This window comes from Talpa occidentalis, unplaced genomic scaffold (genome assembly GCF_014898055.3).
Source record: "Talpa occidentalis isolate TD23 unplaced genomic scaffold, MPIMG_talOcc4v2.1 talOcc4.12, whole genome shotgun sequence".
NCBI lineage: Eukaryota > Metazoa > Chordata > Mammalia > Eulipotyphla > Talpidae > Talpa > Talpa occidentalis.
The window spans coordinates 59,711,209-59,736,752 of record NW_023601212.1 but is presented as its reverse complement, the minus strand read 5'-3'; the positions used below and the strand labels follow the sequence as shown (position 1 = coordinate 59,736,752).

Below are 25,544 nucleotides of genomic sequence, written 5' to 3'. Positions count from 1 at the left end.
GGGAAAATCAGTGCAGGGGAATTGAAGTGGAACAGAGGGATAATTTTAAACTAAAGAAATCACTATACAGCTCAAATCATTGGCTATACACTTAATTAATTCTACCTGCAATACATTCACTTACCAATGCAATAACATTTATGAGGACTTTCTATGCTAAGTGCTATGGAAGATATAAAGATGAAAGAAGCAGGTCCTCAGGATTCTTCAAGGTCACAAAACATTGCACAGGTTTACCTGGATCAGGTTGAATTTAGGTGACACACACCTATAGAATCAAAATGCTAAGGAAATTTGGAAAATTTACAGGTAATTTCTGGCAGCAGGATCTAGGAAGGATAGTCACAGTTCAAAGATCAGCACAGTATTTGTATAGGAAAAAGAGTTGGTTTATTTTATCTCTACTTTGTATTCCCAAATTTTGTTACCCTAAAATATAAAAAGGTGCAAATGAGGGCAACTTTTCTTCATAGAAGAACATAATAGTGCTGAGTGCTTTCTTGTTTATTCCCTGAAGGTGATTCCCTTCTCTGTCTCCGCTGAGTCCCAAAGAAGGCACCAAGGAGCGTTTCCTAGGCACTTGAGACACATTGCAAGAGGCACATGAAAGAGAAACAATGGAAGAGGCGAGAAAAGTTAGTATTATATTTTTCAAGGTGACTTCCTTGAACATTCATTACTAGGCATTAAGAACGAAAGAGTGGGGGCCTCCCTGGAGGCGCAAGGGGTTAAGCACCGCACTATAAAGCAATCCACAGACTCTGCAGCACGAGATTGATCCCCAGCCGGCCAGGGAGCTACCCACATGGCGCAGCAGACCTCTCCCGTTTCACCCACTGCTGCCCTCAGCAGTGTATTTCAGTCAGTCTGCCTGTTCTGTTCCCCGATCTGTCTCTGGGGAATCCTCTCACCACCACCACCACCACCACCACCACCCCTCTGGCCTGTACCCCAGCTCTTGTATGCATAAATAAACCAAAAGAATAAAAGTGTGGAAGCCAGGTTTATGACCAAAAAAACAATCGCTCCAAACTCAGAATGTCCTGAGAACTCAGTAACCGCTGGGCAGGTCTCTAAATCGCGAGCCCGCGCGGGATAGCTTTTTGGGCTCAGGTACCCCTCGGGGATTCTGAAGGGCCCTGAGCCCACCTCCTCGCTTCCCAGGTTCCCGATCTCACAGTCGACCCCGCAGGTCTTCTCTTCCTGCCCCCGCCCAACTGCGGCCGGGCTGGGACGTGTACGCGCGTGCGCGTCCCCGTCGCCGGGCGCTGTGAAGGCGCCTCCGTTCTCAGGAGCGCGCACGCCCCGCCGAGGGGCCCGAACGCGCGCGCTCCCGAGCCGCCTCCTCCTCGGCCCGCCCCCTCCCTCGCCTCTTCCTGCCGGCGGCCCTCCTCTCCTCCCCGCTCCCTCCCTCCGCCCTGCTCCCTCCGCCCTCTCGGGGCTCTGGCGGCAGCGGAGTGAACGGGGCGGGCCGGGCCGCAGAGCGCGGGGCGCCGGGTGGGACGAGGGCGCCGGGCAGAGTTGTTCCGGCCCTGCCCGCGCAGACGTGAGGAGGTGAGGCGAGGGCGGCCTTCCAGGGGCCGACGGGCGGGCGATCGGGCGGCCCGGAGTCGCGGGCCGGGCCGGGGGTGTTGGCGCCGGGGTTGGGCCGGGGAGGGTCAGGCTGGGGGCCGGGCCCGGGACGGCGTGCGGGGGGATCTCGGGGAGGAGGGTGCCGGGCGGGCTCGGGGCTGGGGATCGCCTTCGGGGCGCCGCGCTTCTCTCCGGTGGCGGCTCCGGCGACCCGGGCGGGCGGGCGGGCGGGGTCGGCGCCCCTCACCTGGGGGCGGGGTGGTGACTCGGGCGCTCGCCCCCAGCCGTGCCCTCCTGACATCGCCGCCCCCGTCGCCGCGCGGCGGCCGCTGCCGGGTTCGCAGCCCCAGCGGCTCGGCGTCCGGGGGGCGTGTGGTCACGGTGTTTTTTAGCTACACGCAGGCTTCTGTTCGTGACCGCGTCTCGCCCTCGCGCTTCCCGGGTCTCCGCCCGGCACTTTGCTCAGCTTCTGCTGTTGATGCTTGTGGTTTTGCAGTCTGGGATGGGCTGCATCCTGGGCAGATCTCTACCTGCCAGGAATGCCCCGCTTGAAAGTTGACCGCCGGGCCCTGACAAACAGCCCCCGTCCAGGCTGTGGGTGCTGATAACTCAAAGTTTCTGAGGCTGGGCTAGTACTTTGCACTGGTCGCCGACGGTGCAGGGCTGGGCAGTGCGTCAGCAGTGGAAAGGGGCCCCTGGCCAGCGGGAGGTGGCTGAGTGCTGGGGGACTGAACTGACAGCCCCCCCCCCACCTCCGGCCCTGATCCCAGGGCACTATGCCCCTTGGATCTCTCAGATAGCTTTTTTTCTTAGAAAATGTGTCAAAATGTAGGTGGTCACTTGCAGCAATGAGGGTTTCATGCAGCTGAAGAGAAACGCAAACCTCTTTTTAAACTAATGGTGAGAAGAACTTACGTGCTTGGTAGATTTCGGCGGTGACTGGAAACTGATTTAAAGCCTGCATTTTGGGGACTGGAAGGTTTAGGGGATTTTTAGTACATTTAAAATTTTCTTGTACATGGTGGTGAGTGCTTCTTTAAATTCTGGAAACACAAATTCATGAAAACCTGGCTTTTCTCATAATAGTATTTCTACTTGGCTTCTTCTGCCCTCTTGTAGGATACTCAATAGAGAGGTTAAGAAGGTACAAACTTTACTTGTGGTCAAATTGTAAATGAATTTTGTTCCATGGAAAATATTGGTGCATGAGCTGCTAGCACTGGAAAACTGGCCTGCGATTCATTATCGCAACAGAGAATTCCCTTGAAACTGACAAATTGCAAAGGAGAAAAGCTAGATGAATTTAATGTATATGCGATCATCAAGTTGTATTAAAAGTACACCTGCTTGGGGTGTTAACACTTTGAGTTTGCTGGTGTCTCTATGAATTAGTTCAGGGTGTTCTCTGATATATTTTAATGTCATCTGGGGAGAAGGGGGTGTGGAAGGGCAATGCTTATCTGTAAACAAATTTTTGTTCAGGGCCTCCCTGGTGGCGCAGAGGTTAAAGTCCCAACGCTATCAGGCATTGGCCAACCACTGCAGCATGAGTTCGATCCCCAGCCAGGGAACTACCCACATGGCGCAGCAGACCTCTCTTGTCTTGCACCCTACTCCCCTCAGCAGTATATTTCAGTAGATCCGCTTGTTCTGCTCCCCACTGTCTCTTGTGAATCCTTTCACCCCTGGAACCTCTAACCTACACCCCAGTTAATGTATGCATAAATAAATAAATTTAAAAAAAAAACAAATTTTTGTTCACTGGCACTCTAGCAAGCTGGAAACAAGGTATAGGTTTTAGTACTTTTGGGACTTGTAGTGTATATACCAAAATAAAAGAATATGACTAAATGTATGGATATTTTGGCTAGAATTATTTGATGGGAATTTTTACATGTTATACTTGTGATATCCTAAGAATTTTTATTCCTTTGATAATTGTTTCATGATTCAGATAACTTTCCTTTTAATTTAGTAATCATTATGAATCATTATGAATGGCATAATTTTATTAGGCTTGTGAAACAGCTGTTTTTATTGTTATTGGGTCACCAGTTATAAATTTGTGACTTAGAAAAACTAGTACTTAAAATTTTGTTCCATTGCCCTAACCCAAACTTGAACTTATTCAACTAGTGTGTATTTATTTGAACTCAGATAACAGCATTAAAATGGAAAGTTCTTTTATCCATTCTTTTGGAGTAGTCAAAAAACGAATTTTGTTTTGTCAAGTGAAAATATTATGAGTGGGAGACAGCCAGCCTTCTGGAGATTAACTTTGAAGAGAGTAGTAGCTTAGTAGTAAAGAATTTTTGTAGTGATGTTGTAGAACTGGGACTTCATTCTGACCTACCACTGTCTTGAAGTGGTGTGGGGATGATTATGGTTGGATAGAAAATAAAGTAGATACTGAAACCTATGAGATTCTCAGCCACGGAGCCATTTTCTATGTTTCTCAAGTTTTCATGAGTTACTCTATGTTTATAGCCGTTGCCTTAAATAAATAGGTCAACCACTGTGTCTGAGGATGACCAACAGCCCAAGATTATTCTAGCCTCTGGTTCTGAAAAGACAGCTCAGTAATTTTTTATGAAGATAGTCTTATGAATATTTGCCACCACAAACAACAGAGACAGAGGAAGTACAGACTTGAGCCGCAGTTACGGTAAAACAATCTCAGTTTTTAAGGTGAGTTTTAATATTGTGCACGGAGAAAGACAGTGTGTGACTTAACTCAGCTTTTCAGAGTGGAGAATAATTTTTACTTTAAGGTCAGGGTTTGAAATTGGATATAAGTATGTGAACTCTAATAAGGAAGGGTTAATGGAAGTAAGCAGAACTTGTATCTCAACATTCTCCTTTTCATACTTCATTTACTTTCTGTATTACACTCGTTCAACAGATACGTTGATATAATTGAGGATTGCAAATTTGTGCTCATGCTGACCTCTTTTTGTCATCTTTTCATGTTTTTTTGTTATAAATTTGGGGAATTTTCCTGGGAAACTTCTAGGCGTGTATTGAGTTGATTCAAAGTTAGATTTGGGCTGAGATTATTTGTATATTTGAAATTCTGAGCCTTCTCGTATTTTAAATAGCCTTAAAAATAGAAAACACAGTGCTTTATTAACACTCATGAAAAGTCTGGTTACAGGCTATGTTGTTGTGATAGACATTGCAGCCAAAAATATATTCAAGAAACATTTCCCGGCCTCCCCAGTGGCGCAGCGGTTGAGCGCTGGTTTGCGAAGCTGCCCACAGCCTCTGCGGCGCCGGTTCGATCCCCGGCTGCTCCCCGACCACCGGAGGAGGGTCCCACATGGCGCGCAGACCTCTCCTGCCGCCCGCTGCTCCCCTCAGCAGTGTACCTCGGTCCTTCTGCCTGCTCTGCTCCCCGCTCTGGCTCTGGTGAGTTCTCTCGCCCTCCCGCGCTTCTGACTGTACCCAGTGCATGTATAAACAAAACAAACAAACAAACAAACAGATAGATAAAACATGCCTCTATAAAAAAAAAAAAAAAAAGAAACATTTCCCTTCACCCACTTTGTAAAGCTTAAATAAGAAAATAAAAGCCTTATTTCCTCAGAGTATCAAATCTGACAACTGTTTGCTAGTTTTCCCTCTGCCTCTTCTAAATTCCACAAGTACCTTAGTATTATTACATGGCAAAAATTTAATTCTTATAAGGAATTTTCACTAATGTAGGGTTTATGAAGGGATGCAAACTTGTACTGGAGAATTTGGCGAGAAGCATCAGGTGTGGAAACTTTAAAAAAAAAAAGTGACATGACAGCATTATATAAGTTTCAGGTGTGCATCATAAATCAAAGTATGTATATACTACATGAAGTAGTATGTGGAAATTTACTTTTTTAATTTTTTTAAAGATTTATTTATTTATTTTTGCATACAAGAGCTGGGGTGTAGGCCAGAGGTGCAGAGTTGGGTGTGTGTGTGAGAGGATTCCCCAGAAACAGAGTGGGGAGCAGAACAAGTGGTTTGACTAAAATACACTGCTGAGGGGAGCAGCGGGCAAGACAGGAGAAGTCTCCTGAGCCATGTGGATTATCACCCTGGCCAGGGATAGAAGTCATGCTGCGGTGGCTGCGGATCACTTCATAGTGCTGAGACTTAACCACTTGCGCTATTATGGAGGTCTGAAATTTACTTTTTTTTTAAAGTTCTGATTTCCTCTGGACCCAAGGTTCTCAGTGAAATAGGAGAATGGGCACAAATATAACAATTATTTGGATTGTTTTTTGATATTATAGGTTTCCTCTTCCCCCATCCCCTAGCCCTTTGCTGAATGAGCGATGGCTACTAGTAGGCGTGCGTTGTGTCCTTCAGGTATGTGGCTTTTGCTGATGCTTCCTAAGCCAAATTTAATCTCCCTGTAATTTGCCTTCTGGTGATATCAGTAGACATCTGTCACTCTCATTTTTTTTTTAAAGATTTATTTATTTATGCATACAAGGGCTGGGATACAGGCCAGAGGTGTGGGGTGTGAGAGGATTCACCAGAGACAGAGTGAGGAACAGCACAGGCAGATTGACCGAAGTACACTGCTGAGGGGGGCAGCGGGCGAGTCAGGAGAGGTCTGCTGCGCCATGTGAGTAGCTCCCTGGCTGGCTGGGGGATCTAACTTATATTACAGAGGCTGCGGTCACCTTCATAGGTTGCGCCTTAACCCCTTGCGCCACCAGGGAGGCCCTGTCACTCTCATTTTTTGAAGAGAACGAGAAATTGTGGTGGTAAAGAGGTTATTATATATAACCAAGGGTAAACTTTATTGCAAAAGACAAGATTGTTTAACTGAAATTTATTAAATTTTGACACTGACTTGCAGTAAGAAATATATTTTATACCCTCATTCAGTGTGAGACACACAGACACTGTTGAAAGAAAAGTTCCGTGAAATACTTTTAGGACCTTAGGACCTTATAATAATGAATTGCAAGAGCAGTTGTGCCTATCCTCAACTAGCTCCATGTTCAGTGATATTTTGTTGGTAGCTTGAAATTGGCCATGGTGGGAATATTTACACAGGAAATCAGCTAATGGTACAATTCAGGGCTTTATTCCCCTCTGGATAGCCAGTCATTAAACATTTGCCATATTCCACTACCTACAACAAACTTTGATATTTCCTATTCCATTTCATTTTTAAAAAATGCTGGGTTTTTGACACGCCAATTGATTTTACAGCCATTTAATGAATACAAGCTTGTAGTAAAAAAAACCCAAAAAAGCCAAAAAAACCAAAACAAATAAAACAACTGGTTTAGCCCACCTTCTTCAGTTTGCAGATGACCATACCAAAAGCTTGAAGTTCAAGATCATATAACTGGTTATTAGCCAAAACCGAGTCTCTGGATTCCTAATCTGTGGTTGTTTTAGTGGCTTTCTCCTCACCTGAGCCATTTATGTAGTTCACTTACAGTGCTTAATATGTGCAAGGCATTGTGTTAAGCAGTTTGACTAGAGATAAATGTGGCAGGAATGTTGACTCTGAGACCTTTATGCATTTGTGGGATTGAATGTGGAACAAAGATAATGTAAGGCAGAAAGTATTGTATGGTAAGGAGATAAAGATAACAGTGCTGCAAGAGTTTAGAGAGGAGAGTTTACTTTTATTTATAAAGATAAAGGAAGAGGTGGGCCTCCCAGGTGATGCAGCGGTTGAGCGCGCTGGGTTGCGAAGCTGCCCCAGCCTCTGCTGCACGGGTTAGATCCTGGCTGCTCCCCAGCCACCGGCTGCTCCCGGCCACCGGAGGAGGGTCCCACGTGGCGTGCAGACCTCTCCTGCTGCCCGCTGCTCCCCTCAGCAGTGTGCTTCGGGCCTTCTGCCTGCTCTGCTCCCAGCTCTGGCTCTGGTGAATTCTCTCACCCTCCCGCACTTCTGACTGTACCCAGTGCTTGTATAAATAAATAAATAAACCTTAAAAAAAAAAAAAGATAAAGGAAGAGGTGACTTTTAAAGAATAGGTGTAACAGGGTGGTCCCAGGAAAGGGGGAGGTTCCCTGCCCCACCCAAGGGAGGGTGGAGCTGAGCAGGAAGAGGAGAAGCTGCAGAAGAGACTGAGGAAGGAAGCAGGATGGAGCCAGGAGACCTGGAGGAGGCGCATGGAGCCTAGAGACACGTGAATAAACAGCTTGTCTTTTGGTCGTGGACTGGGTGACACAGATGTGGGTGAGACCCGTGGGGAGGTGACCATGGCAGCTTTTATCTGGATGTTGATTTTGCTCTTTTCCTTCCGGGCTTGTCCGGTTGTTTGTGACCCTTTTCTGTGGGTCCCCACTGGAAGATGTTTTAGACTTGTGGCAGGCTTTGGGGCCTTGCTCTGGGCCGACCCCATATGGATGGAGTTTTACCCACGAGGGGATGGGTAACTTTGGGTGCTTCATTTAGAAACTAGACTCTTTGCCTTACCTGTATTGTTTCCTAGTTTTTATTAAAGTTCCTTCCCATTAAAGTGTCATATGTTTTGTGTTGATGCGGCGGATGGCAGAACCCATTTAGAATAGGCAGGTTTGCGGGGCTTGGGCTGCCCCTCTCCCTGTCCTATAACATAGGTAGAATTTGGGTAGAGGTGTTTTTAAAGAATGGGTAGGATTTGGACTTGTGGGAAGATGATAGCATGGTGAGAAAGACCTCTCTGGGCCGGAGGTCAGGGTGATCAAAGGTGGAAGACAAGAACTAGGCAAAAGTTGGTTAGCACTTTTTTGGTGAAGAGCCTTCAATGCCTTGAAGTCTTGAAAGTCTTCCTTCCTTCCTTCCTTAATGAAATTTTATTGACTTGCCGTTTGTTTACATAACGATATAATTTTAAGAGTACATAACACCTCAACATGTGCACATGCTTCACTCACCCTCTGCCAATATTCCAGTACTCACATGCTATTATATCACTCATCACTTCCCCATCCCATTCTATCCCCACCCCCACCCACAGTAATTTTTACAGACTCTAAGAGTTATTATTGTTGTGGCTTGCCAGTTTATTTTCTTTGGTTATTTATATTCCACATATGAGTGATTTCATCTGGTAATTGTCTTTCACTTTTTGAAGTATTTCACTTAGTAAAATCACCTCAAGATCCATCCATTTTTTTCCAAAAGGCACTATTTCATCTTTTTTAATAGCTGAGTAGTATTCCACTGAGTATAAATACATTTTTTAAAGTTCTGTCATTTGATGGGCATTTCAGTTGATTCAGTGTCAGGTGTCAAGTTCTAGTGGTCATGTCTTGCTATGTTGTGCTGAATGTTTCAAACTTAGAGACAATTTAGTGTCTTTTTGTACAGGGAAACCTGAAGCTGGAGATAGAACTACAGTAACTACATTTGCTGTTTTGGTGCAACTTTGCTTCATGTACCTTTGCAAAAAGTCCTGAAAAACCATGTTTTCATATTCTTCGGGTAAATATCTAGAAGTGCTATTTTTCAATCATATGAGATTTCCGTTTTTAGTTTTTTAAGGAATTTTACCATTTTCCAATAAGGCTGAACCAATTTACATTCTCATCAATGGTGAATGAATATATCTTTTTCTCTACATCCTCACATATCTTGTTTCCAGTCTTTTTGAGACAGACCATTCTCACAGGGGTAAAATGATATTTCATTGTGGTTGTGATTTGTATTTCTCTTCTAATAAGTGATGTTGAGCATTTTCTCATGAAGTGTGTATTTATATCCTTTGTCCATTTTTTGACTGTGTTGTTTTATTGTTGTTATTGTTGAGTTTTATAAGTTCTTTACTTATTTTGGAATTCAATCCCTGGTTGGATGTGTGATGTGCAAATATCTTCTTCTAGTTTGTAAGTTGCCTGTTTTGTTTTTATGGGGCTTTCTTTGCTACAGAAAGGCTTTTCTGTTTAACATAGCCCCATTTATTTATTTTCCTTACCCCTCCTTGCCTTTGTAGTTGAATCCTAAATACAGTTAATGTTCAGGAGTATCATTTATGTTTTCTTTTATCTGTTTTATGGCTTCAGGTGTTATGTACAAGTCTTTAAACCATTTTGAATTAATTTTTGTGTATGGAATCAAATGATTGTCATTTTTTTTTTTTTTTTTGCATGTGATTATCCAAGTTTCCCAGTACCATTTGTTAAAGGGGTTTTCCTTTCTCCATTGTATGGTCATGGCTTCTTCTTCAAAGATTAATTTTCCATATTTGTGTGGAATTATTTCTGGGCTCTCTGTTCCATTGGTCTATGTTTCTGTTTTTGTTCCAATACTATTTTGAATGCTATTGTTTTGTAGTATATTTTGAAGTCAGGGAGCATGATACCTTCATTTTTCTTATTTCAGGCCGGCTATGGTTGTTCAGGGTCTTTTGTGGTTCAACCCTAATTTTATAATTTTTTTTCCCTTGAAAAATGTCATTGGGATTTAGATAGGTGTTGCATTGAGTCTGTAAATTGCTTTACAGACATCTTTTTAAAAAAAGATTTATTTATTTATACAAGAGTTGGGGTACAGGCCAGATGTGCGGGAGGGAGAGAGGATTCACCAGAGACAGAGCGGGGAACAGGACAGGCAGACGACTGAAATACACTGCTGAGGGGAGCGGGAGCAACAGGAGAGGTCTGCCACGCCATGTGGGATTCTCCCCGGTCAGCCTGGAATCAAACCCGCGCTGCAGAGGCTGTGGACAGCTTCACAGTTCTGTGCTCAACCCGCTACACCACTGGGGAGGCCCACTTTATAGACATCTTAACCATATTTATTCTTTCAACCCATGAAGATGGATATCTTTCCATTTCTTTTTGTCTTTCATTTGACAGTTTCTTATAATGTTCTTTGTATAGGTCCTTCACTCCCTTGGTTAATTTGCTCTCAACTGTTTCATCCTTTTTGGTGTAATTGTAAATAGAATTATTTTCTTTTCTGTAGTTCATTGTTTGCATATAGAAGTGCGACACATTTTTTTTTAACCTTCATTTTTATATCCTGTTACTTTAATGTTATATATAGTACTTTTTGGTAGAGTCTTTAGGATTTCCTATGTATGTATCATGACATCTCAAATAATGATAGTTTTACTTCTTTTCTAACTTGGATTCCTTTTCTGTCTTTTTCTTTAATTTTTCTGGCTAGGACTTCCATTACTGTGTTGAATAGTAGTGGTGATAGTGGACCTTCTTGTCTTGTTTCTGATCCTAGGGAAATACTTTCTTTCAATTTTTTACCATTGAGTGTATTAGCTGTGGGTTTGTCATATATGACCTTTATTGTGTTGAGATATATTCCTTTTATTTCCAGTTCACTTTTTTATTGTGTTTTTCAGCTTATCTTTAATTTTTGTCTTTGGAGTCACCTAGTGCTTCTTAATATTAAATAAGCTTTATATACTGTGTTCCTGGTTGGAATGTGACCCAGAAAGCATTTAAATATCCTTAGAGTAAAAGCTGAGGGGAGAAATTATTAGTTTTAGGTAAACAACCTTGCGATACCAATCCTAGAGTTGGTGGAAGGGAAAAATACTTTCTTTCCTGGTATTTTTTGTATTGCCTAACAAATTAGCGTCAAATTAGCATTAGTAGAGCAGGAACCAGTTTTGAATGTCTTTTGAAAGTACTTTATAAAATGTGATTTCAAAATGTCTGGATATTCATTTGGGGGTACAGTCTGGTTCAGGCAGAGAGACAGTAGCTTTCAGAACTGACTAGCTTTCAGAATTTAGAGCAACAGGACAAGGTATTTCATACCACAATCAGTTGTGAGGGATTGATGGATTGATTCTTTATACTCAAAGAAGGTCTTTGGACTTCAGTGTTTATGTGTTTGATAGTCTGTATCAAGACTGAAGATGTTTAAAGTCCTGGATGGAGATTGCCTTGTTCTCTAGGGTAATCCGTAGCTAGAGATCAAGATAAATGATTAGTTGTGTTTGTTAATCCAATTGAAACACAGGTAGTAGTTTTCAAGGTTTTCTATCTGCTGATGATTTCACTTATTGCTTCTGATTAAATTGATATGCAGTCAATTTGAAGAGGCTTTAATTTCTCTATGACCCACCCATTCTATAAACGTGGAAACCCTTTTAAAGTGTTGCCCAGGTAACAACACACACAGAGACTGTTTAATAGCTCTTCACTGAAGTGTGTGGAAAATTTTGGTATCTTAGTTATGAAGTTGCTATAGTAAATAACTATTTGGTTGGTAAAAAGCTGCAGGCTACTTCTGGATGGTTAACAAATAATTTTTGGGGTGATGTTTCTCATTTGGATGATGTCTTTTATAGTTTTCCTCATTTGTTTATGTTTCTGATATTAAACTATATTGTTCTTATATTTTTCAATTTTCAGCAGTTGTATGTGAACTGCTCCACACACAAGATAGCACACTCCAAATAGCATGATAAAAGTTCAGATGCAGTATGCCTAAGATAACTTACACTGGTTGAATGGAGTAGTAAGCTAATCATGTTGGCACAGAGGTTGCTTTTCTTTGGGGGTGGGTCATGTTAGGCTTTCATATTGAATTAATTAGGAGCCTTTCAAATTTTCTACTATCTTTTTCTTATGATACAAAGAGTGATGTTGATGTCCTTAATTAATTAATTAAATTTTTAAACAAATTTCTTTCCTTTTTTTAAAAAAAGATTTATGTATTTATTTTTAAGATTTATTTATTTATTTATGCATACAAGAACTGGGGCACAGGCCAGAAGTGTGGGGGGGTGAGAGGATTCACCAGAGACAGAGTGGGGAACAGAATAGACAGATGTACTGAAATACACTGCTGAGGGGAGCAGCGGGTAAGTCAGGAGAGGTCTGTTGTGCTGCGTGGGTATCTCCTTGGCTGGGAATCGAACTCGTGCTACAGTGGCTGCTGACAGCTTCATAGGTTGTGTCTTAACCCCTTGTGCCACCAGGGAGGCCCTAAAGATTTATTTATTTATACAAGAGCTGGGGTACAGGCCAGAGGCACGGGAGGGTGAGAGGATTCACCAGAGACAGAGTCGGGAGCAGAACAGGCAGACGGAATGAAAACACTGCAGAGGGGAGCAGCAGGTGAGACAGGAGAGGTCTGCCGCGCCATATGGGTATCTCCATGGCTGGCCAGGAATTGAACCTGTGCTGCAGAGGCTGCGGACAGCTTCATAGCACTGCGCTCAACCTGCTGTGCCACTGGGGAGGCCCAGATGTCCTTAATTTAAACCATGCATAGGAACAACAAATGTTGGTGAGGATATGGTGAAAAAGGAACTCTCCTACATTGCTGGTGGGAGTGCAAACTGGTCCATCCACTGTGGAAAGCTGTCTGGAGGTTCCTCAGTCTACTAAAAATGGAGCTACCATATCACCCAGCAATTCCACTCCTAGGGATCTACCCAAAGGACACAACAACATTGATTCAAAAGAACACCTGTACTCCTATGTTTATTGCAGTATACTATATACAATAGGTGAAACCTGGAAACAACCCAAATGCCCAAAAATAGATGACTGGATCAAGAAGGTGTGGCATATATATACACACACACACAAACACACACACAGTGGAATATTATTCAGCAATCAAAAAAGATAAACTTATGCCATTCACAGCAATGTGGATGGAGCTAGAAAGAATTACGCTCAATGAAATAAGTCAGGAGGAAAAAGAAAAATATCAGATGGTTTCACTTATAGCAGAAATATAGGGGACCTAAATAAGACATCAGTGTAAAAAAAATAGTAACAATACAAAACACAACAAAATAAAAACAGACAATTATAAACCAGAGACATCCTGCAGGGGAGGAGGAGGGAGAGGGATCAGAGGGAGGGAGGGAGGAGCACAGGGGACTGTGGTGATGGTGCACGGGTGAATTGGCGAAGGAAATTCTATGGGAACTACACCTGAGTCGGGGGAGGGGAGCGAATATTATTTAAAAATGAACAATGATGTAAAAAAATTTTAAAAACTATGCAAACATCTTTTATTTTTATTTTTTTTCCGAAGTTTTATTTTTTTATTTTTATTTATTTTTTTTATTTTTTATTTTTTATTTTATTATTATTATTTTTTTATTTTAATAATAAATTTTATTTTTATATTCCCCATACAATTGCAACCCCCCATTCTGACCCCAATCCCTCCCCTCCTGCTCCCCACCCCCCAAAAATTGTCCCTGGTTCATAGTTTTTTTGTTGATTTTGATTTTCACTTTCTTATAGTTATTCATTTTCCTGGTCCCTTATTTAAGTTTTCTAGATTCCTGCTATGAGTGAGACCATCCGGTATTTTTCTTTTTCTTTTTGGCTTATTTCGCTGAGCATGATCCCTTCCAGCGCCATCCATGTTGCTGCAAATTGCATGTGTTTATCTTTTTTGAATGCTGAGTAATATTCCATGGTATATATGTACCACATCTTCTTGATCCAGTCATCTATTTTTGGGCATTTGGGCTGTTTCCAAAGCTTAGCTATTGTAAATAGTGCTGCTATAAACATAGGGGTGCAGGTGTTCTTTGGAATTGATGTTTCTGTGTCCTTTGGGTAAATACCTAGGAGTGGAATTGCTGGATCATATGGAAGCTCTATGTTTAGTAGGTCCAGAAATCTCCACACAGCTCTCCATAGTGGTTGGACCAGTGCAAACATCTTTTAAAGATACACACACATAAGTATTTGTGTTTGTATGTTTATATATACAGTCTCTCACACACATGCACACACACACACCTCATTCATTAATTGTTGGAATTTGTGGTGAAAATACAGTCTGTCTGGCAAAAGACTGACAATAAGTCTTCTTTGAGGGCTTTTACATGAAGTACTCACAAATATGAAAGTAATGCAAGCACAAAGTGATGTTTTTGGATATCATATTCCCAGGAAAGGGGGACATTTTAAAAGGCATGTATAGAATTTATTCATGTACCAGTGAAGAATATCTCAACCTCTTCCTTACCCCACATACACCTGTATTCTGCCCTCATTATCAGCAGTCAGCACAAATCACAAACTTCCCCTCCAGGGGAATGCAAATAATAAATGCTATTTTTAAGAAAAATACTAACCCGTGCTTTCAGCTTTGAAGGTTTAAGAGGCATATAGTTTTTGATAAGCCACACATAGAGTATTCCGAGTTTTAAGATGAATTGCTGTTTTGAGGCCTTCTGCTTAAGAACATTATATACATGCAAATAGTTGTTAAGAGTACTTATTGGTATTTCCTTGAATAGTTTGTTTCTCTATAGTACATTTATATTGGTATAACAGTTAGAATAGATTATATTCCTACTTCAGTGAAAAGTACTTTCATTATTTTGTTTCCACAAATACTTCTTTCATGAACTTGTGGTTTTATTTTAAATGTTTGTCTCATATTTGCCCTGCTGTTATTGGTCACATTTGCGCTACTGTTTTGATTTCTTTATGTCCCAGGGCTTTCTGTAGAGATGTATTTTGCCCATCAAGCTGATAATGAATTGTAATTCAGTTTAATGTGTTCTTCCATCTATTTCCTACTTTCTTGCCTCCCCACCATATTCTAGAATTGACTCTAATAGTAGCCAAAGATTCCTGATAAAGTTAATGGGAAAATGAAATACCTGTTATTCAAGTTCTAGGACCACCTATTTGCTAATACTAGTGAATCTATAACATTTTTGTCCATGTGTTATACAGCTTAATTTTCACTAATGAGTCTAAGCCTCCAAGTTATTTTTTTCATTTTAAATTCTGACATGCATTTTATATTTCTTGTCAGCATTGTCAATAGTTTTGATAGGTGAAACAGATTTCTCCTGTTGCAGTTGGTTTCACAAACAATAAAGTGACAGTCTTTACCATTTGGAGATATCAGATAAAGTTTAAAAAAGAAATATAATAATAAAGAAACCAGTTTGTTTAGCAATTAATGTGATACTTCCCATTTTGCATATAAATTTCACCATATTTGTGTGCCGCTCATAGTGGAGCTTTACTATGTTTTACCAGTAATTTACTTTTCTAAATAGAGAGCTTTAGCAATTTTTATAATTTTTGTAATTTCTTTTGTTAGAGGTGATGATGATAGTAGATTTTTTAAAAAATTATTGGTTGACAAGGGGAACAGGAAAGAAAGAAGATCATTGCTCAGATACAAATTAACTAATACATTTTGTTGTTTTGTTAAGCAAAAGACAATATTGGTAGAACACAGGACCTTATTAATTCTTTTTTTTTTTTTTTTTTTTTAAAGAGGCACGTATTTTATTTATTTATTTGTTTGTTTGTTTGTTTGTTTATACATGCACTGGGTACAGTCAGAAGCGTGGGAGGGTGAGAGAATTCACCAGAGCCAGAGCGGGGAGCAGAACAGGCAGAAGGACCGAAGTACACTGCTGAGGGGAGCAGCGGGCGGCAGGAGAGGTCTGCGCACCATGTGGGACCCTCCTCCGGTGGGCGGGGAGCAGCCGGGGATCGAACCGGCGCCGCAGAGGCTGCAGGGAGCTTCACAATCCAGCGCTCAACCACTGCGCCACCGGGGAGGCCCCCTTATTAATTCTTAATCTAGTGTCCTGTGAGATTTAGGGAGAACAAATGATTTGTCACTGATTTTCCTTTTTGTATAATAATGATGAACTAACATTGTTATATGAGTTAATTATTACGTAAGAAGATAATTACTTTATTGAGTTAATCTTCACATAACTGTATGAGGTAGGAAATATTATTAATATCATTTCCTGTTTGCAGATGAGGAAACAGGCTTACAGATTTAAGTAACTTGCTTAAGATCACACAGCTCCTAAAAGGCAGGTCTTTCTTCTAATTCTTCCTAATAGTAACTGTCAACTACTGCGCTCTTTTTTTTTTTTTTTTTTTAATAAACTTCGTTTTTTTTTTTTAATAGAGGCATGTTTTTATTTGTTTGTTTGTTTGCTTGCTTTGTTTGTTTATACATGCACTGGGTACAGTCAGAAGCACGGGAGGGTGAGAGAATTCACCAGAGCCAGAGCGGGCAACAGAACCAAAGTACACTGCTGAGGGGAGCAGCGGGCAGCAGGAGAGGTCTGCGCGCCATGTGGGACCCTCCTCAGGTGGCCGGGGAGCAGCCGGGGATCGAACCTGTGCCGTGGAGGCTGCAGGCAGCTTCGCAACCCAGTGCTTAACCTCTGCGCCACCAGGGAGGCCCTGCGCTCTATTGTTGATGCTTTAAGTGAGGATGATACTGGCCTTGCTTATTTCATAGGATGGTTAAGAGAGTCAGAAAAGGTAAGGATTGTTTATAAAAGAAAACATCTATATATATGCCTGGTGTTTTCATTTTATTGGATGATTTTTGAGAAGCTGAAGAAATCTTTGAAATAGTTAAGTACATAGATTACTTTGTAATCATTAATCATGAATGCCATAAATTAAATCAAACAAATGAATATTTAAAAGACTGCTATTTGTAAAAGAGAGGGCGTATTTTGTGTGGGTTCAGAGGATTTAGAGAGTAAAAGGCAAAAAGGCAAAAATGTAGGGGTGTATTGAATGAACAATGGTTGGATGATCTCTAGCAACTGGAGCTCTTTCTGTGATGAGGAGGAGTATATATAAATAATATTAGGTAACCTCTAAGATCCTTTCAGTATCAATAATTAGAAACCTTTGTAATGGGTGACTTTTCTTCAGAGTACCTAGATATACCCAAAATAACTTTCTATTTTAGCTATAGAATCACTACTTTTTAACTGTCACTGTTTTGCTGTTAGATTGTACTACAAAAGTATGTAAGTTGCAAAAAAAAAAAAAATATAGTTACATATTTTGTTCCCCCTTTCACCCCCATAAAAAGATTTTTTTTTGAGGATGTGATGGGTAAAACAGCTTAATATTATGTTGTCACATGCTACTACTTAATACTTACGACTTTCCTTTAAGTTTAGATTTACTGAATGCATGCTTTTATTTTTTTTTAAAGATTTATTTATTTATGTATACAAGAGATGGGGTGCTGACCAGAGGCACCAGGCAGTGGAGGGAGGTGAGAGGATTCATCAGAGACAGAGTGGGGAGCAGAACAGGTGGATCCACTGAAATACACTGCTGAGGGGAGCAGTGGGCCAGATAGGAGAGGTCTGCCATGCCATGTTGGTCACCTCCGTAACCCAGGATTGAACTCTTGCTTCATTGGCTGCGTGTAGCTTCATAGTGCTGACACTTAACCCCTTGTGTCAACAGGGAGGCCCTGGATGCATGTTTTTAGAAGAAATTATCATTGTGGGTATGAAAGGTCATTTTTATTATATGGAAGGTTATGACTTTATGACTCTTTATACAGTTGGTTTCATTCTTTGACATTGTTTTGTTCAACAAGCATTTATATGGCAGAGTATGGACTCATACTAGAGAAGTGGAACAGAGACTTAAGGAACTGATAGTCATATAGGAGAATCATGTTAAAATAGTGGAGTGTAGCAAGAATGGGCCATATAGGATGTGTCTTACAGGAAAGCATCAGAGGAGTATATAACCTGGCCTGTGGTTTTAGGTAAGGCTGCCTGGAATATCTGAGTTTAAAGAAGGCAAGAGAGAAATTTTATTTTATTTTATTTTTTTAAAGATTTATTTCTTTATTCATTCAAGAACTGGGGTACAAGCCAGAGAACCAGGGAGAGGGAGTGAGAGGATTCACCAGAGACAGAGTGGGGAACAGAACAGGTGGATTGACTGAAATACACTGCTGAGGGGAGCAGTGGGCAAGTCAGGAGAGGTCCGCTGCACCATGTGGGCAGTTCCCTGGCCGGTGATCAAACTTGTGCTGCAGTGGCTGTGGACAGCTCCATAGGCTGCGTCTCCACCCCTTGCGCCACCAGGGAGGCCCATGAGAGAAATTTTAGATAGAGGCACGGCATTAACGCTTTACCTGTCTTTACCTAAGTGGGATTTCTCATCTTTTTGAAACATTGCAAAAATCCCAAAGTACATGTCATTTTCATAAGGAGTTCCTTATAAATAAAGCTCTTTAACTCTCACTGAGCACTCCTAATATGTGATCCTTGTGGTTTCTAAGGTTGAAGCACTTTAGAAGGAGGAATAATTTAGAAGCTGACAACCATAGCAGGAATATATATATATATATATATATATTTATATATGTATATATGTACACACACACACACACACTCCAGATCTAAAAACCATGGATAGTATAAGTAAAACAACCCTGTACAACCTAATTAACTTTAGGGCATCAATTATATTTCTTATAATATAGAATAATAATGAAAGTTTGTCATGTTGTCTTTTACAAAGAAAAGGTTAAATATATGGTCCGTATAGTAAATTTGTGAAGGCTTTGAAATATTTATTTTAGAGAGAATATTTAAATACAAATCAGTATGAAACTAGAAGATAAGAACTTAGTTCAGTTATCAAATTGTTTCACAAGAATAACTGATTTCCAAAGGACTTTGAATAACTTTACATTTAATTTTCTTCTTATAAGGATACCCACAGACCTGTAGCTATTATGAAATATTAGGCATAGTTTCAGTATAGCATTTGTTATATGACATTGGTTAAAAATTATTTGTTATCTAAGATACCAGAGTTTGGCTTCTTGACCATTTGGATACCAAGTATTTTTAGAAAGTGTCAGCCAGGTTGTGTTCTAGATATAGTTGTTATTTCAGCATAGATATCATCTTGAAAGTTTTCACTGGAATGTACCCTCTTAACAATATCTCATGTGTTTCAGAACATCTTATTTTTCTCCCTGTTGTGATGCAAATAACGTTGTATTGCAACTTGTCCATTTCTGCATTAAACTGTAGACTCTTCAAGAAAAAAATACTGTTTTATTTAGGACTCTGAAATTGGCCTACTCTAGGTTTGTTTGAATCTTGAGTGTGTGTGCACTGGGGAAGATATCTGTAAAATGGGAACAATTGTATTTAATGCGTAGTGTTATTTATCTTGAAAAAATTAATGACTAGAGAGGCTATGGCACAGTTCCTGGGATGTATTTATCATAAATGTCTCCTCCATCTTTGCTCTTTCTTGGTGTGTCTGGCACTTAATAGGACTTTGAGTTAACACTTTTTAAATGAGTGTATAAGCTATGTTAGAGCTGAATTAGATCTGTTGTTAACATTATTAAATGGGATTATCTTAAAATGGATATAACTATCAGTAGTATATAGAAATACAGTCCTTGAGCTAGATGGCAGTGGATTGTTACGATGGCAGTTGATTTCAAGTAGGTGGGAGAGATTGTAAAGTTTCTTTTTCTGAACATGCTGCTTTTTCACCGTGTTCACTTTGTTGGTGACTATTCTTATTGCCATGATCTTGACCTTTTAATGATGAGATTATTATTGATCTATTTCTGGTTGGGGAAGGGGCAGAAAAGAACCCTGAATCTGATAGACTTACTAGGTGTGTGACCTTTGGTAAGTAAGCTTACTTCTGGGTTTATACTACACCTATGAAATGAAAGTAATAACACCTCATGAAATGTAAGAAATAAAATAGATTTTATTTTGGAAGGAAGATTTTATTTGGGGTATGGAAGGTGCTTCATACTCAGTGGGTGTTTTCAGCCCTATTATCAAGACAGAGTCCTCAGTATTTATTCGTAACTTTAATTGATAGTAGAAAGTCAAGAAATAGGGTGAAGGAGAATTGAATGATCTGGGGAATGGTGGCAGAAATTTGGCACCAATGATCTTGACCTCAAATGGGAGATGAGGATGGAAGCACCACTAGCTTTATAGGAAGGCCGAACCAAATTGCGTCAGGTGTGGCATAGCATCTATCTATATTCTGGCTTAAATTTTCATAAACCGACAGTGGTTTTTCTCTAGCTATTAAAATGCTTATAACACTAAACTACTAGTTATTTGATTATAGCATGATTTTTCATTGAGCTGAATCCAGTTTGTCAAGTCTTAGAGACTACTGAATTGTTCATTTGTGATAATGGGTTAAAGCATTTCTAGGAGTGAAATTTTTCCTCCCTCCTCTTTATCTCTTTAATGCCCTGAGCTGTTGAGATTTGTACCACTGCTGCTGCTCATGGGGTCTGCCATTTTGTTACATCTCTGTTCTTTGCAAGGCACCATGCAAGGTGCAGTGGAGGAATATAAAGAAGTATAAGGCATAAGCCATGTCTGTTAGGAACTTAACTGTAGTGAGGAAGTAATATGTAATATGTGTATGAAAAATAATTAATTTTTAAAAAGAGCTGGATTGTTGATTGAAACAACACCTTATTCTCTGAACCCAGTATCCCTAACATAATTTGTTTAAGATTAATAATTTTCTTGGTAGAAAAGTCTTAAGCTATTTCCTCTGTTGGTGTTAAAAGTTAATTGAAAAATTGGAAACTGAAGTTTATGACAAATGTAAATTTTTTCATCTTATTTGGAAACCTTTTTTTAAATTTGGAAATCCTTATTAGAATTAATGTTGTCCTAATTCCTTCACTCATATAAGGATTTAAAAATTATAAATTTTAAAATGTCTTTATATTGTCACCTTCAAATGTGATCACTGAAAAATTGGTTAATTATTCTGTCTTTCCACAGTAGGTTAAGTTAGATCATGACTTAGATATTTTCCTATGAAAATATTTTATCTCAATTTATCACTTGGAATAAATCATCACGTTAATATATTTATTATTGTATACCTTTGTACTTAAATGGCAAGCATTTTGATCAAAAGAAGCATTGTCACCCGTTCCCTTCATACCTTCTGTGCCTTGACTAAAACATGGTTGTAAGAGAAACTATCCAGATTGTTGGCTTCCTGTCATTCAGATTTAGGCTCTCTTTCCACTTTTTCTGAGTCTCACAAACCACCCAATCTGCAGTGGCCCATTGATCCTATAGGTTTGTTCTGTTTCATTTCCCTGTGTAGTTTAATTCAGTGTACTTATTCCTATCATGGAAGCAAACTTTAAATTTACTCCTTCTTATCCTTCAGTTGCGTTAAGCTCCTTGAGAGTTAAGACTTGATTGTTTTTTTCATGTGTGCTCTACCTACCTAGAGCTTTAAATAAAATTTTGTTGATTATAGAATGAAACAGATATTCTTGCCACTACCTACCTTTAAGACTTTATTGAAAGTTATTTCACTTCATTGTGCAAAATTGTTTCTTTGCAAAATGAGAGGGTTGGCTATAGGAGAGGAAAGAGATTGAATTGGGTTTTCTTGATCATTGCCATTTAAAGGCCTGCTATTTAGCAGGCTGTGAGCTTTGAGTTCTGTCCTAATGGTGTTAATGCATTTTTGTGAGAGCTACTTACCAATTGCTTTATTACCCTTATCTTTTTTAATAGTTACTATTTATTTTATTTTATTTTATTTTTTTTGGGAGTTTTCTTCTTTACTCATTTCTTTCATTTGTCACAGCAGATCAATGAAATCTAAAAGACTGTACTTATCATATCTTCTTTTTTTAAATTGAGGTACTATTGGTTTACTGTGTCTTCTTTTAAAACTAGTAGTGCATATTTATATTTGTAAGATTACTGACATTGGAGTGTCCACTCTGATTGCAGAATCAGGTTCCTTGGTGTGTCTGGATTATTAAAAAGATTAGATCTAATAAATTATTTCTATTTTGAAGATCAAATTGGTTAAGGACAGTTTTTTTTGTCCTATCCAAATACTAGGTTGAACTGATCTTTCTGGTATTTATCCTGAATACTAGGAAATTTGAGTTATTTCAACTTTTAAATTAATTTTAATTATGCAAGTTTTGATTTGCATGAACTTAAGCTTGAGATAATATACATATAAATAAAATAAGTTTATATAAATCTATATAAGAGGCAATGTTTGTAGTAATTTCTGGAAGGTAATGGGAGTTGTAGATATAACTAGTTTTTTGTTTGGTCCATATCACCACAAATTTTAGACAATTGACTTTTTACTTCTTTTCTTGGAAAATTTCATTATTGTAATGAGTAGAAACAGTTTTTGAAATCCGGTTAAGGAAATGAGTAGACAGTTGATAGCAAGGAAAAAGAACCTGTAAACAACTGGTAGAAGAATGCTAGATCTGGTTAGATTGTATAGAAGTCATGTTCAAGTATTTCCAGTAGATTGTAATTTGGCATTATGTTTCTAGAATTGAGCTGTTTATAACCTTTAAATAAACCTTTAATTTAGTGATCTCACTTCTGAGATTATACTAAAGAAATAATGCCAGGGGAAAAAAAGTAAAAAAAAAAGGCATATGCAGGAGAATATTCAGAGCAGTGATATTTATAGTAGTTACTGAAAACAAATTTATAATTGGAGACTTTAAGTTATGATACATCTATTCTGAGAGTCATTATGTAGAATAAAAATAATTATAGAGGATATATTAGCATAAGGACATGTCTATAAGTACATAAGAAAAAGGGCAGTGTGCTAAAATACTAATTATGTTAGGGTGATAGGATTCTGGAAATACTTTATTTTTTAAATTTATGTAAGCTTTATAGCAAAAAAAGTATAAATAAAATCAGATTTTTCTGGCTGTTGTAATTTTATTAGTATAACTAGGCAGCCAGGTTTAACAAATAAATTTGGCAGCATATACTAAACATTGTTTATCTGAGATTCAAATTTAAGCTGGGTGTCCTGTGTTGTATGTGACAACCCTAAGTGTAATACACTTTTGTTACAGTTCAATATTATTGGCAATAATAATATTGAACCCTCAGCTTTCCTAATAATTCTAATTACTGTTTTAAATCCCATTAACTTCCTTTTTTTGAAACTAGGATTATCTCATTGAGAGAATTACTCTTATGGCCTAGTTTTATTTCATTACTAGTTTTAGGGTGTTGGTTGAAGGAAATAAGCTTTAGTGTTTGGAAAGGGTAACTAAAAAGTATTATTATTTAACAAAAATGTGGTAATATTGGGTGCTGCCTATTTACCTTAGGGTAATGATTTATTTATCTGCCAGATGATTGGAGAGCAATAAAAATAGCATCAGGAAGACAATTTAGAAAGTTACTACAATAATGCAGTTAAGTGAATTAGGGTGATAGAAGTGAAGTTGGAGAGAAGTAGTAGAGTTAAGAAATTTTGTAAGTTAAAATCAATAGGACTTTGTGATGTGTTAGATTTAGGAGTGAAAGGAGTCACAGACTCTTGGGAAGCTTTATCAAGAGTGATTAGAGGAGGAACAAAATATGAGTTCAAGATTTGATGTCTATCATGTACGCATTGTAGAGGTCTATTGGAAGCTTGACGTGGTTATAAAACTTGAAAGAGATGTTTGGGTGTGAAATGTGTTCATTGAGACCAAGTGAGTAGAGTAGAAGAGGTCTAGGACAAAATCCTCTTAATATGGAAGAGGAATTTGTGGGGGAAAAAAATTGTTTCTAAAAACTTACATATTAATTTTTTTTCTCTTTGATTTGTTCCTTCTCTTTCCTCTATTAGATTATAAGCCTCAAAAGGACAGGATCACGTCTTATTTACCCAGTACTTGGCACATTGTGTTCATTTAATAAATATTTGTTGAATGAATAATTGCAATTTTGCCTATTATTGTACACCTTTTGTTTTTCTTTTGAGTCTTTTAGTTGTGGGCATCTATTTCTGAAATCTGTTTTGTTGTATGATAAGTTTTTCTCAAAATGAGTATTGTATAGGTATGCTTTATCTTTTTGTGATGGTGAATCTCAAATTTATAAGAAGGAACATAATTTATGTAATATCTGTGTAACAATATAAACAGTTTTATTTTTGTCAAATTTGCATCATCTTTTTTTGGTGCAGCATTACAAATTAGAAAGTTTGTAATGTAACAGAAATTTATTTCTCATGGTGCCTGAGACTGGCTATCCAAGATCAAGCAGATTTTATTTCTCCTTGTACTTTCTCCTTGGTTTGCAGGTGACTGTCTTCTCTCTGTGTCTTCACGTAGTCTTTCCTTTTGTGCACATCTCTGGTGTCTCTTTATGTCTAAATTTCTTCTCAGGAGACCAGTCAGATTAGATTAGGGCCCATTATAATGACCTTATTTAAACTTAATCACTCTTTAAAGGACCTGCCACTAAATATAGCCACCTTCTGAAGAACTGATGTGCATTTGTTAGAGTTGAGGGGAAGAGGAGAGGGTTAAAGCTTCAACTTAGCAATTTTGGGGGTACACAATTTAACCGATAACAATGATTTTTACAGCTGGTTTGTTCAAATCAAGATGTATTCAAGAATCATGGAGTTGTAATTAGTTGTAAATTTCAAATATCCCTTTTAATTTGCAGCACATCTGCCATCTTTTCCTATTACTAATAATTATCCAGACATCTAGCCAGTTGCCCTGTAAAATGTTCTACATTTTGAATGTGTCTGATTTGTTTCATTCTTTTTCACTGTAGTTTCCTTTGATTTATTTCATTTTTATTTACTGTATTTTCCTCTGCTGAAAACTGAATGTAAGGCTTCATTTAAAGTAACATTTTGGACACCATTATTCAAAGCTGATAATATGTATATTATAATGCTCTGTATCTGGTGGCACATTTTTGATTGTCCTACTCTTGGTGATACTAATCAGTAGATAAAGTGCTGACAGACTCTAATACCTCTGTTGTAAAGTTTATCTTCTCCCTGGTGACAAGTCATCTGTGGTAAAATACTTCAAGTAGCATATAGTTTTGGTAATTGTTATTTAGGGTAATGTGGTTTCTTGAGTGCCATCAGTGTTATGAACAGTGAAAATTTGTCATTTTTTTCCTTTTCAGCATTTGACCCTCTTTCTTGTATTTGAGTGATTTTCCCATCTATGAGTCAGAGTCTTATTTTCACTAGAAAAGTTGAAAATGTTAAGACACTTTATTCCCAGCTCCCTTTTCATCTGAGGCATAGATGCATACTGTGATTCCATCAGTCAAATACTCCCACCTCCAATTTTGGACTGGGTGCTAGTAATATAACCAAGATGGCAGTGCACAAAATCCATTCTGGCTGTGGGCAGTAGCCACATCTCATTTAGTTTGAGAAGCAGCAGAGGTTCTAAGTTTGGTATCCTGCCAAAGTGC

At 39.0% G+C, this 25,544-nt stretch overlaps 1 protein-coding gene across 2 annotated transcripts in view; it reads left to right on the top strand.

Annotated features, from left to right (window-relative positions):
* Positions 1-619: 619 nt before the first annotated feature.
* RABGAP1L (RAB GTPase activating protein 1 like) overlaps positions 620-25,544 on the top strand; it is a 572,843-nt gene continuing 547,918 nt past the window's right edge. The window contains exon 1 of one of the 2 annotated variants that reach the window (XM_054693457.1): positions 620-635. The gene's annotated coding sequence lies outside the window, so the exon portion shown is untranslated. Of the gene's footprint in view, positions 636-1,468; positions 1,555-25,544 lie in introns of those variants that run through there. The other variant, XM_037507999.2, reaches the window with a different exon arrangement.